This window comes from Prosopis cineraria, unplaced genomic scaffold (genome assembly GCF_029017545.1).
Source record: "Prosopis cineraria cultivar Desert tree isolate PC_DT_omini unplaced genomic scaffold, ASM2901754v1 PC13, whole genome shotgun sequence".
NCBI classification, from domain to species: domain Eukaryota; kingdom Viridiplantae; phylum Streptophyta; class Magnoliopsida; order Fabales; family Fabaceae; genus Prosopis; species Prosopis cineraria.
In genome coordinates, this window is record NW_026555344.1 from 31314795 (window position 1) to 31335441 (window position 20647).

The window sequence follows — 20647 nt, forward strand, 5'->3', positions numbered from 1 at the left end:
GCTATCAACCCGATGCCTAGTCCTTTATACCAAAATCGAGACCAGGCCAACCCGATATAAAGTCTAGATTTGATCTTTTTTTGAAAACATGATTATTATTGAATAAAATGTAACATATTAATGGATTGTTACTAATTTAAGATGAGTTTTTTGTTAAAACTCAAAAGAATACTCCCTCGGTCCCTATATAGAAAAGATCTTTTAGAATTTTTTAATTCTTAAATATAAAAGATTGTTAGTATATTTTTTAATAAAGGGAGCATTATACCCTTATGACATTAGGAAAAAAAAGATAAGTACTCTCATTAATTTACTTTAAAAAAGAGATTCATTTTTATTTACAATAATTAGGGGCAAAATTGAACTGTTGCTATATTTTTAAGTAAATAATCAGATTTTATTAGTTTGTGTGATTGGATTAAAAACCTCTTATATGTAAAGATGGAGGGAGTACTTATTAATAAACATTAATCCAAGTTAATAAGTACTCCCTCCATTTAAAAATATAAAGTATTTTTTGAGGAGTTGAATGTTAAAAAATGTAAGGAATTTTTAGTCTTTCAAGGTGTAATTATTACTTTTTTTTTAAAAGTTTCCTTATTAATAATGATTTACATTTATTATAAGGTATTTAATAGGGTAAATATGAAAAGATAGGATTAGTTTGAAAATAAGTAATTACTTTATTGAAAATAAAATTTAATTAAAAATACCTTACATTTTTTAAATAGAGGGAGTATTCTTTTGACATTTAATAATAAATAATATTTAATTAATATAAATTTTTTCAGTAGTTTTTAATTGCTATTTATCCTAAATTTTTGTATAACCACTCGCAAGTAAAGCTGTCAACTCACGTACGGACAACCATGTCTAACAAAAAAGAGAGCCTGCGTGCACCCACGCCCACTAGAAATGGAAGTCCAACCCACGAAGTTAAAACCTCCTTTTCTTTATAAATTAAAGTACATGGTTAGTGCCACAGTGTGTCTACTGTCTCGCAACACTGCCTAACTTTTACATTAACTATTAATATTAATATTAATAGCAAGCACAATAAAATTTACATGTTTTCTCTGAGATACATATACCCTCGGACGGAGAAGGCTCACCGGTTACCTCAACCTGGAGCAATTAATGAAATGAAATTGGTTTGCCTCAAACTATGAATAATTGGTTGTCTGAGATCAGCACTGGGAATTGGTATGAGAGCTTCGCAACTATGGAATGGTTTGAGAGCTTTAAGAATTGGATTCAGGAATTAACAACCAAAGGAGTAATAAGTGAAGATAAGGTTTGGAATTTCCTTGTTGGAGCAGGTTTGGTTCTTCTTCTTCCTGCTGCTGTCGTCTATGTGTATGGATTTGTTTGTTTTTGCTTCACTATGATTCTGAAAGCAATTTGTCAGCCGATCCTTTTCATTTTAAAATGTTGTTGGGTTCTTCTCATGCCAATTCGTTGGGCAATTGTGTCCATATCAAAATGTTGTTGGATTCTTCTCAAGCCAATTTGGTGGGCAATTAAGTCCATATTAAAATGTTGTTGGGTTCTTCTGAAGCCAATTCGTTGGGCAATTGCGTCCATATTAAAAAGTTTTGGCGTCAGTTTTATGAAAGTACCTGGTCTGCCGTTCCACATTCCAAGAGCCATCTTTGTACTTAGCCCTAAAATCTTCTTTCGTCTTCTTCGTCGCATATGTTCATGAAAGAAGGAGAACCATCAAGATCTACGTCATGGATTAATGCCCTCAACGTTCAACCTTGAATATGTTCGTATGGCACTTTCTCTTGTTCTGGTCTCTTTTTGTTTTCCTCGATCGTGTGTTTTGATGTTTCTTTATTTCTTGTTCATCTGTGTTGTGTGTCGGTTGGGAAATGAAATCATTTGAATGAAATCATTCCTCGATAGTTTAAATTTTTCTTCTGCTTTATGCATGTGTGCTTCGTGTTTCTTGTTGTTGTTTATGTTGCTACTGTCTCCGATTTTGTTTGGATTGGATAAATGTGACAAGACATTTCCAGATCTATGAATGAGCTATTAGTTAGTGGTGAGTTTTCGGTTTTTTTTTAAAGAAAAATGTTTTTTTTAAATTATTTTATCCAGTGTTGGGGTTCTTCAGAGAGTTGCTTCATTGGTGTGTTGGTTCAGATTAATAATTTGATGGGGGTGAGTTGATTTATTAATTTTGATAATTTTAGTAACAAGGCAAACTTGTATATTTGATGGGAGTGATAAGTTATAGTGATTTTATTTTTGACAATGTTGTAACAAGGCAAACATGCATTTTTGGTTTTACAGTTTTAAAATTGACTTCTATTCAATGCATCATTAAAGAGGGAACAAGAAACTGGATAACAGGAAAGCTAATTTTTAATTAATATAATGTAATTAAAAAAAATATAACTTTTGGTCATTAAAGATATCATCCTAAAGATGATTAAAGGGTTTGGGCTTGTTTTTTTTTTTTTTTTAAAATCCTTTAGAGCGTAACGAGAAAAAGGGATTTGAGCTTTGAACCTTCCTTTGTCGCCAAGTAGTAGTGTAAGGCCAAGAGAAATGATGGCTCTCATTGCTGCATTTGCTTTTTATACTTTTAATTTGAAAAATAAAAGGAAAAAAATAAAGGAGAAAGGGAGAGGGAATATGTCACAACGAAAGATGAACGCGTCATGCAAAAGGACAACATGTACCGTAATGGTGGTTCTCAATCCCAATCAAGTTTAGGTTATGAAAATTGGAATGGGGACAAACACCATTTTATTTTATTTTTCTTTTTTTTTATGAGTTAACCGACTTGGCACCATTTTCTATAAATACTTATATATACTTCATCTATTCAAAAATATAAGGCATTATCTCAACACAACAGCCGAACTTATGGGCATTCTTGAGAACTCAATATTTGTTGGGCAAAGAAGTTTAATAGAGTCAATGTCTATTCGAATTCTACTGAAGCAATTACGCTCATATGCAATAAGTTTTCTAATACTCATCCGCTTGCTGCAATTATTAACAAAATCAGAGATCTTCTTATGCATGATTGGTTGATCACTTTTGATCACGTTTTCAGATAAGCTAACAAATGCGCAGATTGGATGACTCATCAAGCTTTTCCTGACAACTCAATTGTTCAAATTTTTGATAATCCACCTTCTGGTTGTAGAAACTTTTTATACATTGATATGACTAATATGTCTATCTGCACGGTTTTTTTGTAGCCTTCTATTCAAAAAAATTATAAGGCATTTTTAATCAAATTTCACCTCTTAATAAAGTAGTTACCTACTTTTAAATTAATTTTATCTTTTTATATTTACCCCTATTAAACATTCTATAATAAATATAAAATGATTATTAATAGGGGTACTTTTGAAAAAAAGGCAATGATTACACATCAAAAGACTAAAAATGCATTACATTTTTGAACACCCAACTTATCAAAAAATACTTTATATTTTTGAATGGAGGAAGTATATATACGTTGAAAAATATAAAGCATTTTTAATTGAGTCTCACCCTAATAAAGTAGTTATATACTTTCAAACTAACCCTATCTTTTTATATTTACCCCTATTAAACACCCTATAATAAATATATAATTACTATCAGTAGGGGCACTTTTAAAAAAAGGTAATGATTACATCTTGAAAAATTAAAAATATTTTCCATTTTTGAACATGTAATTCTTTAAAAAATACCTTATATTTTTTAACGGAAGGAATATATATATATATATCTTTACAAATTGTCTCCTCATTTCAATTTATAAATGATGCTTTCTTTGTTTTAAATTATAAAATTTTTTAGGTAAAAGTACACATATCAATAAAGATCATTAAATATATTTTATAACTTTATTTTTTTAAAAAAATATAAAAATTTTAAAAATATCATTAATTGAATACGAAATATTATATAAAAATATTAAGAGATATAATATGATAAGAATGATAATATTAAAAAAATATCATTAATAAAATATTATTTTTTTCAAAGTGTTTTATATTTTAAGATATTAAATTTCTTTTAAAATTATTTTATAATTTGGGGCAGAGGGATTATATTTTTGGACAAAATTAAACATATAATAAAATTTGTTAAATATAATTTATAATTTAATTTTTTATAAGCTTTGTGAAAATACATTCATTGACAGTAGAGAGAGAGGAAAGAAATTTATTTAAGAAGTGAATTTTATTATTAATATAATTTTATTTTTTTCAAATATTTTATATTTTAAAATACTGTTTTCCTGACATTTTTAAAAGTGGTACAATTTTGTTCTCCATTAACAGATCCAGATGTGATAGATGGGCCCCATACAATAATGCCACGTAAGCCTAAGAATTTTTGTCATTGTCACGTTCTTCCAAATGCTGCTGCTTCATTCTTTGAGCTTCAGTACCACTGAGACCTATCCCTTTGAAAATTTGATGAAATGGCAAAGGGGCGACAAGAGGCCTAAATTGAATATGCTCCACCTTCCTTTCATCAATTGATGCAACACTCTTCTCCACTCTTGCTGGTGAATGGGATTTGAATTGAAGTCTGAAATCGTTGTTTGGAATCACTTATCTGGGATGCGATTTAATATATTTGTTTGAATTATTCCTTTTTTTTATTTATGAGATTTATAATTTGATTTTGTTTGAATCATTTGAATTTGTTGAAATCAATTTAACTTGAGTTGGAATTCTGATTTGGGTCTATTTGAATCTTTTCTATTGCTAGCAAAGAAAGCATCGGGGCGGACGAAAATCTTTACTTTGTTAAAGCTATTATATTATTTTAACTTTTATACATATTTAATTAAATACAAAAATTAAATTTGTTTTTACTCAAAATTCAACGGGTCCTTTATTTCTTTCTTTCCAATTGTTTGTGTCTTAATGGAAAACCATCAATAGCGCCATAGGCCATGGGTTCAATTCCTGAGATTTGATTTTCTTTAATTTCCTTCTAAAAAGACCCATCCCAAGTATGAAAGAGTGTGTAAGTTTCTTGGTTTAAATTGATTAATGAAGGAGAAAATTTATAAAATAGAACCAAATGTTATGATAAATAAAGTGAGAAAGAAAAAAGTGTATGAAGAGGAATCTATTCTAGATTTTTCCTTAACAAAGAATGATACTGTTTTTTTCACCAATATTATTATAAGATTCCATTATGCCAAAAAACAAATAGGAAAAAAAATATAAAAGTGCGCTTATAGAGAAAGATTATGTTACACTCCTATTACTCCTATTGTTGTAATTGATAGCAAATCAAAACTCTACCCAATAAGAATGAAAATAGTCAACTTGATACCATCTCATTCATACCCACTATAATATCCACAAAAAATAGCTTTACTCATTATTGCAATTTATAGCATTTTTTGATATATTTTTATCATCATCATCATCATCATCATTTACTTTTTTTTTTATTCCTTCTTCTCATATCTTAGGAAATTTGTAATATTATTACAAGTTAATATGGAATTGATCTAACATCAGCTCTAGGAATTGAGACCAGGGCATCAAAAATATGGATAATTGGTTTGAGAGAAGCAATTCTTAAGGGTGAAGATAACCAAAATAAGAGGAATTGAAGAACGCATGTATAATGGAAGAGAGACCTGACAAATAGGAAAATAGAAAAGAGAGTGTTAAAATAATAGAGAGAAGGAACAAAGTTAAAAAGTAATCTAGAAATATATATACATATATATCTTTGATTTCATAAGGGACACTAAACTATCCATATTAAAATGAGAAAATCACAACCAAGGATCCTTGGAGAGATATTCAAATATAAGGACTAATAAATTTTGATTTAACATTATAGATCCTAAAGTTTTAATTGTAATTAATTGTGATCGTGAAAATATGTAATTGTGATCCTAAACTCTCGTACGCACAACCATGCCTATTAAGAAAGAAAACTTGCGTGCATCTCCACCCACTAATAAATTAAAAGTCGAACCTGCAAATCTAAAGCCTCCTTTTTTTACCCATAAATTAAAGTAGGCGCTTAGTGCCACACTCTGTCTGGCAATACTACCCAACTTTTATATTAACAATTAAAATTAATATTGATAAAATTAATTCCAAGCACTATAAAATTTACATGTTTTCTCTTTGATACATATACCCTCGGATGAAGAAGGTGTTCTGGTGTTGGGTTTCCTTTCTTACGCATGATTCTCAGAGCAACTGGTCAGATGATTCTTTTCACATTAAAATGTTGTTGGGTTCTTCTCAAGCCAATTCGTTGGGCAATTGTGTCCATATTAAAATGTTTTGGCGTCAGTTTTATGAAAGCACCTGGTCTGGCGCTCCACATCCCAAGAGCCATCTTTGAACTTAGCCCTAAAATCTTCTTTAGTCTTCTGCGCTGCCTGTTTCCATGAAGGAAGGAGAACCATCGAGATCTACATCATGAATTAATGCCCTTCAACGTTCAACCTTAAATATATTTGTACGGCACTTTCTCTTGTTCTGGTCTCTCTTTGTTTTCCCCGATCGTGTGTTTTGAGGTTTCTATATTTCTTGTTCATCTGTGTTGTGTGTCGGTTGGGAAATGAAATCATGTACTTGTTTAAATTTTTTCCATTGCTTTAATTTCTTCTGCTTTATGCATCTATGTTTCGTGTTTGATCATATATAAATAATATTGCCAGTTTGTTGTTGTTGTTGTTGTTGTCGTCGTCGTTTATGCTGCTACTCTCTCCGATTTTGTTTGGATTGGAGACATGTGAGAAAACATTTCCAGATCTTTGAATAAGCTATTAGCTAGTATTGAGTTTCCGGTTTTTTCTTTTTTTTTAAGAAATATTTTTAAATGGTTTTATTCAGCTGCTTTTATTTTGTTCAGTTTGCATTTTAGAAAGCTATTTCCACTTATCCGGCATTGGGGTTCTTCAGAGAGTTGCTTCTTTGGTGTGTTGGTTTAGATTATTAATAATTTGATGGGGTGAGTTAATTTATTTTGATAATTTTAGTAACAAGGCAGACTTGCATATTTTTGGTTCTACAGTTTTGAAAGTCTTTTTTTTTTTTTTTGGCTGACCATTCAACACATCATTGAAACACATCATTTTAGATTAATATAATATAACTGAGAAAGTGCAACTTGGCGTCATTAAATTTATTAATAAAATGGACTTTTGTTGCGCAAAAAATATTTATAAAGGACAAAAGGGGGTTGTTCGAGCTGCTTTTTTTTTTTTTTTTTAAAGAACGAGAAAAAGAAGACAAAAGTCTTGTTTAGAGCCAGAAAAAGGATTTTGACTTGGAAGACAGTTAGATGTCAAAACACTAAATTAATATTAATTAATTTTTAATTAATTTTTTTAAAAAATAAATTAAAATATCGATTAAACTTCCGTCTAATTTTTCTAAAATTATTATAAATTAAAAGGTTTCAATTGCAAATAATTCTTAAATATCAAATGTGAGTTTTAAATTATAACAGAAATTTTTATTTGTAACTGTTTAAATTAATATTTACAATTTATTTTGTAAAAAATTTTATCAAAAATTTAACTGTCATTAATTTATTCCTTTAAGACCTAACTGTCACTTTTCCTTTTGAATTTTAAACCTTCCTTTGCTACCAATCAAGACTTGAGAGGAATAATGCCTTCAACACAACCACAAAAAATATATATATATATATATATGTACTCTTTCCATCTCAATTTTTTTTATAATTTGTGATAGAATAGCATATTAATAAAATACAATAATGATATTTTATAGACTTATTTTTAAAGTTATAAAAATGTCTCTACATACTTAATCATTGCGCTACAATTTCATTTTATTTTCTCTCCACTTAAACTGCTTAAAGAGTAATATTAAAAAAATATCATTAATGAAACTTTATTTTACTCAAATTATCTTATATTTTTGAAATATGAAATTCTTTTAAAGTTGTTTTATAATTTAAGATGGAGTGCTTATTATTTAATATGACTAACATCTTAAATAATTAAAGAACAAACCACATATTGTATTTGTTTTAGTAGTTGTGCATTGAAATTCTTCCTTGAAACTTCCATGTGAAGAAAGAAAGAGAAAATGTTAGAATCGCGGAGGCTAAGTTCAGTTGATAAGAAAATTGTTCCTATCTCTTAATCAATATGTTTTGAGTTTTGAAAATACAAGAGGTTTTTTTCCTAACTCTATCTACATTGGTGAGGTCGCGTTGAAGTCTTTTAGCTTAATGTTGGAGAAGCTCATAATTGCTTAACACACCACTTAGATAACAAAGTTGGAAATTTGATCGAAAGGCTCAAGAGCCCAAAATATTGAGGCACAAGGATCAAAATTTGAAAAAAAAATTGAAAAGATTCTTCAAAGGAATTAAGTTGTGATAAAATTACCAAAATATCCTTTTCGTTAACATTGATTTGACATTAAAAATGTATAGTGGGTCCCATAGGAAAGAACTAATCATATTATGACATAACATCCTTTCATTTAAAAGGAAAACAAAAAAAAAAAAGTATGACCCACGTTAATAATCCAATCATATTTTGATGCATCACTCTTTTTTTTTCATTTAAATATTTCTACAATATATTGTAAATGTTTCTTTAATATCCTTTCACACTTCTTCAAAAGTTTTCAATGTATCTTTGAGAAAATTTCTTTAAATAATTTCAATTATTATCCACATTTTTTCACATAGCCTTAATTATCTTTTTACCTTCCTTCAAAAAAATTTAATGTTTCTTCAAGAGTTTCTATTTTCTTCATAAGTCTCCATTAATCTTCAAAAATCAGTACAACATTTTTTTTTCTTTAGACAACAGTTATTTTATAATAATTTTAAAAGTGTTGTTTAATGTGGACAGAAATAACAGTTTTCACTATTGATATCTACTTTAACAACAAAAAAAAAATAGTTGACAACAATTGAAGATTATTCCCTGAAGTAGAATGAGCAACAATTTTCAAGTATTACAATAAAATTTTTGAACGTACAACATTAAAACTATTGTCTATGAATGTTTAAAACATTTCCAAACTGTTCCATTTCTAATAGGAAATAAAATATAAATGTTTCTTATAATTTTTCTTTTTGCAGTAATTAAAATCTATTCCTTATTGTTTATTTATACATAAAAATTTATTTTTATCTTTTTATAACTTTTCTATATACTTTATTTATTTATTTTCTTAACTTTAATTTTAATTTAAATAAATTCAAAATTTAATTTAGTAATTATCTCTCTCTGTGTGTGTGGGTAAAATATTTTGCTTTATGACATCTGAAAGTTATGTTGGAAGAGTGCTAAAAGTCACCATTTCCCTTAAGAGGTCCAAACATCAAATTTTGGGTGGATAACGAAATATTAAATTTTGACTATTTAATTTAATAATTTTACAATAGTTCTTAAATGTTGTCTATTTTTTGTGAAGCTAAAGTATACTTTTGGTCCTCTAAGTTTACATAAGATTTTATTTTGATCCCTTCATTTCATAAAGTGTATTTTTAGTCCTTTAACTCTAACATAATTAGTTTTAAATGATTATTTCTTGTGCCAATTATTATTATTTTAAAAAAATTAAACTTAATAATTTAACATTTGAGAATATTTTTTCAATATTTGAAAGTTTAATATAATTTGTTTTTGTGATGAAGCTAATGGGATTAAGGTTAAAGGATTAAAAATACACTTTTAATTAAAATTAATGGACCAAAATTAAATTTTTTTATAAATTTAAAGGATTAAAAATATACTTTAAGCTTTTATGTGATAAGCAACATTTCAAAACTGTTGTATATTTGAATAATAATTGTTGCCTATTCTCATAGTATAGGCAACAATTTTAATGAAATGTGGTCATAGAGTGAACAAACCATTGCTAGAGACTATTGGTTATGCTATTTTAAGCAACAATTAAAAAATGTTGACTAAAATATATTAAACAATTTTCATAGATCTTATTATACTTTTTAAATATTTCTAGAAAGTGAATATATTGTGCTGAGTCTTCAGCATATTTTTAAGAGTTTTTTTTAAAGATAAGTTGTGTATTTTTGAAAAAAATGTGAAACATTTTCAGGAAAATATGAGATGTTTCTTTCGAATATTTTTCCAATCTAAAACAATGTTTTAGACAACTTCTAAAAAAAATTGAGACTCCTGAAGATATGTTTAAGATTTTTGAAGAAAGATGGAAGATAACTGAAACTAGCATTTTCTTTTTTACAAAATATGTTAAAGACATTTGAAGAAATGTGAATGATAATTGAAGTTACTTGAAGAAATTTTTCTTGAGGGTATGACAAACAGTTAAAGACTCTTGAAAAAGTGTGACGGATTATGGATAGCTTCAGTCACGTGGTACCCTTTGTAGTTTTTTAATTTCAAATCAATATTAAATTAGAAGAATATTTTGATTTTTTACATCCAAACTCAATTTTCTTGAAGGATCTTTTGCCTTATTTTAAAAAAAAATACGGTGTTTGTGCTTAAATGTTTTTGACAGTTTTGGTACTTTTGATCAATTTTTTAATTTCTCATAAAAATATCAACCAAAGACCGTTGTAGGAAATTTATATCAGTCAAAAATCATAGATTTTGAAATTGCGCTGTGGTCTTTTGTTCTTGGATGGAATTAAATTTTTTATGTGAAATAATCAAATTATTCCTAAAATTTAAAATAAAAAAAGGCATCCCCACTGTCACTGGCGCGGTTAATCACCAAAATCCATTGTCAATGACACTTTTATTCAAGAATAACTAATAAAGATGGCCAAGGGTGGGTTTAATTTCATGACCCCTTGGCTGGCCACCTAAAAACTAAAATTCTAGCAAGCCCTTTAATTATATTTGACAATATATATATATATATATATATAGTAATCCAAGCTTTTAAACCACTTTCATGTTATAACATAACAACGTATTATTAATTTCTAAACAGCACTTGTTATTATACTAATATTACTTGTTAATATGACATGGATAATAACAAATTAAGAGTTTTAAAACTTCATATATTTTATTTGTTAAAAGTCTGAATGTATTGTTGTTAATCATGAATAAATTATTGTCAAAACTCGAATAAATATTTGTTGATGACATGTGCAATTAAGTCCATTCTATTAGTTTTTCTAACTTGTTAAAATTCGAATGGATTATTGTTAATTTGAATGAATTATTATGAAAACCTGAATAGATACTTATTAATGAAGGACTAATACTTTGTACATTTAACTTGTTAACTCCTTGAATGGATTGTGTTAACTTTGAATGAGTTGTTATTAAAATCTGAATGAATATTTATTGATGAAAGGCTAACATGTATAATTATGAGCATCTTATTCGTTTTTCTAACTTACTAAAACTTGAATAAACTATTATTAATTTTGAATGAGTTATTATAAAAACTCAAATGAATACCTGTTGATGAAAGACAAACACGTATAATTATGCAGATCCTATTTGTTTTTTTAACTTGTTAGAGTCCGAATGGACTATTGATAATTAATAACAATCCAATCAGGCTATAACATTATTTTTTTATCTGATATTAGATGTACATGGTGGCTTTGATATGTGGGGATAACGCCCAAGTTTTGTAACAAATGCACACGTTTCAATTAATATTTCATTCACAATTTTACTTCTTAATGTTGCAGACGTTTCCTTGGAATCCTATCAAAATCAGAAATATCTCACCTGTTTTAGTGTTCCTGCCATCCGTAGCTACATGTTAGAAGAAGGAGCAGAGAAGAAGAGGGCATTAAACTCGCAGAAGAGGTATGGTTATCAGGAATGGACAAACATATTAATAATTTGATGGGAGTGATGAGTTATAGTGATTTTATTTTTGATAATTTTGTAATAAGGCAAACATGCATTTTCGGTTCTACAGTTTTAAAATTGGCTTCTATTCAATACATCATTGCAGAGGGAAAAAGAGACCGGCTAACAGGCAAGTTAATTTTAAATCAATATAATATAATTAAAAAATATAACTTTTTCCCATTAAATCTATAATCCCAAAGATGATTAAAGGGGTTTGATAATTTTCCCCTTCTTTTAGAACGTAACGAGAAAAAAGGGGCTAGAGCTTTGAACCTTCCTTCGTCGCCAAGATATATAGTTAAGTATAGTAAGACTAGGAGAAAGGATGGCTTTCATTGCTGCATTTGCTTTATACTTTTAATTTTAAAAATAAAGATAAAAGGAAAAACTAAAGGAGATGGAGAGAGGGAATATGTCACAACAGCAGAAGATAGACATGTCATGCAAAAGAACATCTATGGTAGTGATAGTTCCCAATCAAGTTCAGGCTATAGGAGATAGTAGAAATTGTATACTTAATTACTTAGGGATGGAGAAAGTATTTGAATAGGAACAAACACCATTTTCTATTCTTTTTTTCTTCATTGGTTAAACGACCAAGCATCATTTTCTATACATGCATGCTTGTGTATGTCATTACAAATCCTCTCTCATTTCAACTTATAAGACAATTTTTTTTTTTCGTTTTAAAGTATAATACATTTTTAAATAAAAGTACTCATATTAATAAAGTTTATTAAGTATATTTTATAACTTTATTTTTTCATAATAAAAATATAAAATTTTAAAAATTCCCTTAATTTAATACTTTATTTATGAAATAATATTAAAAAGATAGAATATAATCGGAAGGGTAATATTAAAAAAGTACAATTAATAAATATTTATTTTTACTAAAGTGTCTTATATTTTGAGATATTAAATCTTCTCCAAAAGTGTCTTATAATTTGAGACCAGGGAACTATAATTTTTTGACAAAATTACACATATAAATGAAATTCATTAAATATAGTTTATAATTTTAATTTTTTATAAGCCTGTGAAAATACATTCGTTAATAAGAGAGGGAAAGAAATTTATTTAAAAAGTGAGATTCATCATTAATAAAATTTTATTTTTTTAAATGTCTTATATTTTGAAACAATAAATTTATCCCAAAATGTTGCCCCAACATTTTTAAAGTGGTACAATGTTGTTCTCTGTTTAACATATCTAAATGTGTTGACCGTTGGGTGCTATGCTAGCTAGCCACTGTCAGATAAGCCCCACACAATATTGCCACTACCTAACTTATCCATTCATTAGTCCTAATTATTGAATTAAGTGTTAAAGACATATGTGGTCTTAAATATAGGGCAAATATGTAGTAGTTATTTTTCTCGCAATATTCCCTCCTTAATTGCATTAAGTTATCATTCCTAGATATACTTTATTGTGACAATTAATTTTAGTTAAGGACAAAATTGGAAAGTCAAACATTTATTGTAGGTTTAAGGGTATTAATTATCATTCCATAAGAACCATGAAGTTAATTAACAAGAGGGATATACTATTAATTACATAGACTATAAAATATAAAAGTTTTCTTGGGATGCATAGACCCACAAATGAAGAAGGTTTACTTTAACCTCAACCATATTAAAAAATCACATTGGAGGACCGCTTAAGAACATTAATTACAAAAAAAGATCAAGGTATTTAGAATTATTCACTTCAAGTCCCAGCTGAGATCTTATCTAAAAATAACAATATTGAAAGAGAGAAGATGAAAATAACTTTTCAAAACTTAAGTTGGTAAAATATTTTTTTTGACAAGCATGCATACAGAAAATGATAAGTGACAACAGCAGTTTAACAAGCATGACCGTGGGAAATACCAAGTGCAATATTCTAACAAGTATGATAGTGGAAAATGATAAGTGAGTTGCATTGTTTTGACAAGCATGCATATAAAAAATAACAAATAACCAAAACATCTTAACAAACATGAATATAAAAAATAGTGAAACAACCAAACCTACTAACCAGCACATAGCTGGCCCCTGCCATGGTAGTAAATTAAGGATTCACCTACAATGTTAGAAAATGAAAACCTAACTCAATAATTAAAAAAAAAAGGATTGATCTAAGCTCTACATACATTTTATGATGATTTTCTTGCATTATTGCATCATTGAGAACTCAGTTCTTTCATATTTAGACATTTATAGACCTTTGGAATCAATTAGGGTTCATTCATAGCCTAAGGATATTTTGGTCATTTTGAAAAAATCTAGGTAATCTTGGGACATTAGCTCATTTTGTATCTTTTGTCTTCCTAAAATCAATGGAACAAGTTTAAGATTCAAACTCATTCTAAGTTGCAAAAAGACATTAAAAGACATAAGTCATAGTATGTTCCAAGATCGAAAAAAAAAATATTAATACTAGGTTGCCATGTTTTATAACCTAGGACTTTGAAAATGACATTATATCTTACAATTGGCTTTGAATTTTGATTTGAAATTTTGTACACATGCTTTGATAATTCTTGTGCGTACAATTGCAAATGCAAATAAGGATTCAAATCAAAGATTAAATGGCCAAAAGATTGGATTACAAGACAAAGTATAAATCTAGAAGTTCTTAGAGTGACACATGTGGAAGAGTTGTATCAAGAAGCTTCTTATGACTCTAAGCATGGAGGATTTTGACCAAACACGCCTTAATCACCCTTTAATAAACTTTTTTTGTCATTTATTGCTTTGAAGTTTCAAATTTCATCTCCAGCATTCCTCTTCCATTGTTGAAAATTTGAGTTTCATTTCTTGTTCTTCTTATGGGTTATTCCAAGTAAGTTTCATTTTTTTAAAATTATTTCCTTTGATTTTTGAAATATTTATCTTAGATGGATAAATTTACATTGAAATTTTATGAAATTCTAATTATAATTGTTAATATTACAAATTTGATATTGTTGCTGAAATTTATAAATTTTTCTTTTGTGTTGAAAATTTGATATTGTTGAATTTATATTAAAATTTAAAAATAGCTTGAGATTTGAGTTGATTTGGGTTAAATTTGATTATTAAAACTTTGGAATGTCATAATTTAAGGGGAAATGCTACCAAATTTTTCCTAAACTTTATGATTTGATAAACAAATATAATTTCACTAATAATATATATATATATATATATATGCTTTTATATAATCAAAATTCTTGTATTTTCGTGTTTTTCTTTTAAATTGTTATATATATGTTTGCAAAATGCTTATGATTATATTACTTAAATTGTTATTGTCTGGGAGTTTAATTTGAAATTGCTTAAGATTATATTACTTGAATTTAATTGTTATTAAAATTTGTGGAGGTCCTATTTTTAGTGAAAATTTTGCCAAATTTTTTTCTAATTTTTACAAAATATATATTTTGCTAGTTAGATAGTAGATCGTATTTGGATGAATTTAGAAGAATAAGTGAAGAATATGAAAACGGGATAAAATATTTTCTTGAATTTGCTAAAAGGAATGCTCCTAATAAAAATAAATTGTATTTTTGTCTATGTGTAAAATGTTTGAATGGGAGTCAATTGGGTATTGATGAAATAAAAGAGCATTTACTTTGTGATGGGATAAATTAAAAATATATGAAATAGATATGGTATGGTGAAACTAAAAGATTGAGTTTTATTTCCCACGAGCAAGAATGAGGTGATGAGAATGCCTGGGATGATATAATAAAATATATGATCTGTAATATTGAAACGGAGTCCTTTGTGCAAGTACATGCATATGAGAACTTGCAGAATGATGCAGAGAAACTTTTGTATCTAAGGTGTAAAAAGTATACATGTTTGACGGGTATGTTGAGATTGATCAACTTGAAATTGAGATGTGAATGGACCAATATAAGTTTACTTTTGTTGCTTGAATGTTTGGGCTTATTGAGTATTTTGTATATTTAAGGTTAAGCTAGAAAAATTGAATATTTTGTATGTTTGGGCTTATTGAGCTAGTCAAAATAGGCCCAAAAAAATTTCAGCCAAGCCCGATCTGTTTAGACTTTGTCTCAATACCCGAATAAAAGTTTGACTTTTTTTAAAAAATATTAAATATTAATTAATTCATTCATTTTTAGAAAATTTTATACTAAGATACCATATATTTAAGTACACTATGATAGATATTTTCTTAAAAAATTTAAAATATTAAAATTGTTATATTTTTATTATTTTTAATCAATAAAATAACTTAAAATGATATTTAAAATATATTTTAATATTGATTTTCAAATTTTAAGACCTAATTTTTTTTAAAAAAATGAGACTTCTACATTTTTTAACTATTCTAAAAAAGTATATTTTATATTTTTATAATAAAAATAAATAATTTTAAAAAAGTAAAATGGTAATTTAGGTATTTGGGATGATACAAATAAGCTAAACATATTTGGGCCGGACTTAGCTATATGGTTTTTTTTTTCCAAAGTTTAGGCTTATACAAGATTGAACCTAACCCAAATAAGTTTGATCTACCCAAATTACCAGCTAATTAAGTCATTTAAAAAAAAAATAAATTGTGTGGTTTGAAGTCACATAATTAACATTGGCATAAAAAAGTCATATTATCAAAAATCCATGATATTGATTTTTTATTTTCTGGAATTCTCTTATTAATTGAGTTAGATAATTAAATAATTTGAGAATTTAACAATTATTTAGTGACTTAAATTATTTTAATTATTTTTTACTTAGTCTTTAAATTTCTACACTCCATGCCAACATTTCATGAGAGACAAAGGCAGATGTAAACTTGACCATAAACACAAACAGAAGATAACGTAAAGTTATAAACTACCAAGAGAGGTGGAAAAACAAGTAAAGTATAGAGAGACAGGAAAAGTAAGAGAGAAATGAATTACTATCTCCAATCTTATTTACAAGAGAGAGATAGAAAAAAAATTGTTCCATTTATAAATCATGTTATTAAGTGTTTATTATAATTTTTTTTTCTTCTATCATATATTAAATGTTGGTAAAAGGAAAAAATATGTTCTTAAATGAGGTACATTTAATAGAAATAAAGTTAAAATATTATCAATTAATTGTGCATTATGAATGTAAAAAATAAGATATATCAATTTGTTTCACATAGAACCAATGTTTCTCATCTTGTTAATTAAGTTTACTTTAAACTTGTTTTTCTTGATTATTTAATATTTTTTATTCAAATGATAACTCATTCCAAATTTATTGCACATCAAATTCTTTTGCCTTTATTACCTACTCCCTCTATTATTTTTCTTTTTCCTGCAACAATTGTGTTTATTTTCTTAGTCCCTTGGTTTTGTGTTCACACACACATTTAAACTTATGGTTATGATAAAGTTCAAGTTTATATATTTTAAATTTTTAATTATATTTGCAAAGTTCACTATGCTAGATTGGATTTTTTAATTCATGGTGCTAAATTTTCTTATATTTTGGATTAGATAGAATAAAGGGTTATGCAAAATGATATTACCAAGGATTTGGAGCATTCCATGCAATAAAAAAATAGATAGATTCAAAATATAATTTTAAAACTACAGTTGATTGTAGTTATCTATAACATTCAATGCTAACAACTATCTTTTAAAATAAAATTTTAAATTTTTTTAAAAATAATTGGATCACTGTAGAACTACAGTGATTTATCTCAAATTTGAATTTGCTAATGACCTAAATTTACTTATTCAATAAGTATATCAATTATATCATTGAATAATATTAATACTTAAAAATTATTAAGATATATGTTCTTATAAAATTTTAAAATAACTCTCATTATGAAAAGACTCCTCACATTCATTGCCCACTTTAAAAATTTAAGATTTGGCAGCTTTTTAGTATTTTAAAAATATCTTATAACAATTAAATTAAATTAAATAATTATTATCGTGCCACATGTGACACTCATTAAGTGATAAGATTTGTTTCAAATATTAAATCCAAATTTGATATATCTCATAAAATTACTATTGTAATTCATTGACAAATTTTAGTGTATATTTCCCCATTTTTAAATATAAGCAAAATTTTTATATGATTTGTTGATATTCTTTTACAAACAAAACAATAATTTTCAAAAAGTATTTATGACATCTTTCTTTAATTACTCTTTATTAAATTATAGTATCATTAGGAGATTTGGAACTTCCTAAGATCTTATGAGTAATTAATTTTGTATACAAGTTTTTTTAGCAACTTCTTCTATTTTTTACTACTCTTGATCTATTTGTTCAATTTTCCCTTAAAAAAAAAAGGACTTGCCTCGTTCCTTGTATTTGCATTATGCTTTTGACCAGACTTAAACTTGATAAAAAAATAAATAAATAAATTGGTCCGAAACTTCGTGCCTCGCCAAGAGAGAAAATACGAAGAAAAAGAGACGTGTCCTATTCGGTTCTCATCATTATCTCCAGGATTCGTCTGAACCCTTAATTTTATTATCATATAATCCCTTTGTTTATTTTAAATTCATTTTTTAATATTTTAATATTATATTATTAAAATAAAAATTTATAAAAAATATGAAAATTTTAATATTAAATATGAATTGTCTTATGGGCTCAGTAAGAGATGAGTACCATGTTACTCATTTCAGTTGATGAGATCTTAAATGTTCAAATTTAAAAAAAAAATTATTTTTATTTTATATTTATAAAAAATATAAATTTTTAATAAATTTATTAAAAATTAATCTAGCCAATGCAGATTTAATGTAGACTATTTAATTTTATATTAAAATTGTTTATACTTTATAGATTGACTATCTAAATATACTCTGAACAGTACAAATATAACCTAAACAATCCAGTTTAATATTAAAATTTTCATATTTTTTATAAATTTTTATTTTAGTAATATAATATTAAAAATCTTAAGTAATAAATTGAAAATGAATGGTAGATATTAAATGAAGATAAAATTAAGGGTGTGTTTGGTTCAAGGGGAGGGGAGGGTAATGTGTTTATGTTACCTTGTTTGGTTTTGTTGGAAAGGAGAAGAGGGGAGGGATTTTTAATGATCATTTATTTGGTTCAAGAAAGGAGGGGAGGTTATGATTAAGTCACTATTATACTCTTATACAAAAAGATTTTAATTTGTTAACTTTTTTGTCATATAAATCAATTTTATATGTATAATTATTTTGAAAAAAAGTATCTTATCAATTTTTAACTTTTTTTTTTTACTTCTTATGCCTAGATAAGTGACACTTTCATCAACAATTATATTAAAAAAGTTAACGCCCTATGTAAAAATTTTCATGAAAAACATTATATATGTTGGCCATTGACAATAAATTCATTTTCCTATGTCGAGAAATCACACATTATAAAAAGCTTTCAATAAGGAACATTATGAAAATTAGAAGTAATAGAAGAATCTAAAAAATATATATATAAGAGATATATTAAAAAAATGAAAAGAAAGGAAAAAAATCACCAGGATTGCAAATGGGAAGGGGGTGGCAGGAGAAGTTAGTAAGTTATGCACACAAGTTTTTTTGTTTTTGTTTTTGGCTTAGGACATATATAAAATATAAAAAATTAAATGAGGGTAAAATATTTAAAAAATTTAGCTCTTCTCCAAAAACTCCTAATCTAGAAGGAGCCTCCCCTCCTCTCTCCTCCAAATTTTTTAAACCAAATGAAGGGAGGGAGGCTCTTCCAATCCTCTCAAACTAAAACATATCCTAAGTGATAAGTTGCTCATGAGCACGGAATGTGCTCACAAAAGAGACATGCCTTGGTGCTCAAAGTTGCACCATTCTTTTGTCTTCAGAAATTAGAAGGGAAAATAAAAGTAAAGAAAGATAGAAAGTAATTTGTCATCACTAGTCACCGCTCACAAAGCTCGAAACGTTATGGGATTCTTCAAAGAAAGAGGCATCCCATCATCAAAAGCAAAGAAAGAAAGAAAGAAGAAAGACGCATCTTCCCTGCAGACTACTGGTCAGTATAAGAGAAATTATTACAGTAGCCAATACCCATGCTCCAAATTCAATTTATCATCTTATTTTAAAGAGGAATTTCAGTCCCTCATCATTTTTCTCACAAGTTATCTTATTTTAAGAAGGGATTGACATTCCTTCATTTTTTTTTGTTAATTATCTTATTTTAGAGAGAAATTGACAGTCTTTCATTATTTTCCTTGCTAATTTTTAGTTGAACTATGAAATCAACATCCTTTACTAATTTCCTCATTAATTTGGTATTTTAGAGAGAAATAACAATCTTTCACTAAATTTCCTAACTAATTTGCATTTTTTAGTAGTGGATAAGCCGATGAACAGGTGTTATCCATGATTCCTGAAGATAAAGTGTTGTATTTAATCTCATCATATAAGTGTGTAAGCAAAATGGAAACATTGACTCAATGAATGACTTATATTCAAATGAGTTCCTAAATTCAATATCGATGTCTAGCCTCTAGAATCATGCATTGAAGCTCAAGGTTAAAGCTACAATTATGCTTCTTAGAAATATTGATAAATCTCTTGGTTTTGTAATGACACACGTCTAATTATTACTTGAATAGGAAAACATATTCTTGAAGCAAAAATCATTTTATGATTAATTGTTGGGATGAAGGTTTACATTCAAAGGGTTGATATGATACCTTTTGACTCTTGGCTTCCATTGACCCTCTGTAGAAGATAATTTCATGTTTTATTATCCTTAACTATGCCATAAACAAAAGCGAGGGTTAGAACTTGCCTAGCATTAAGCTATACTTACCAAGATTTGTTTATGCACATGGCTAGCTATATGTTGCTGTATTTCTAGTGCGAAGTAGAAAGGGGTTGAAA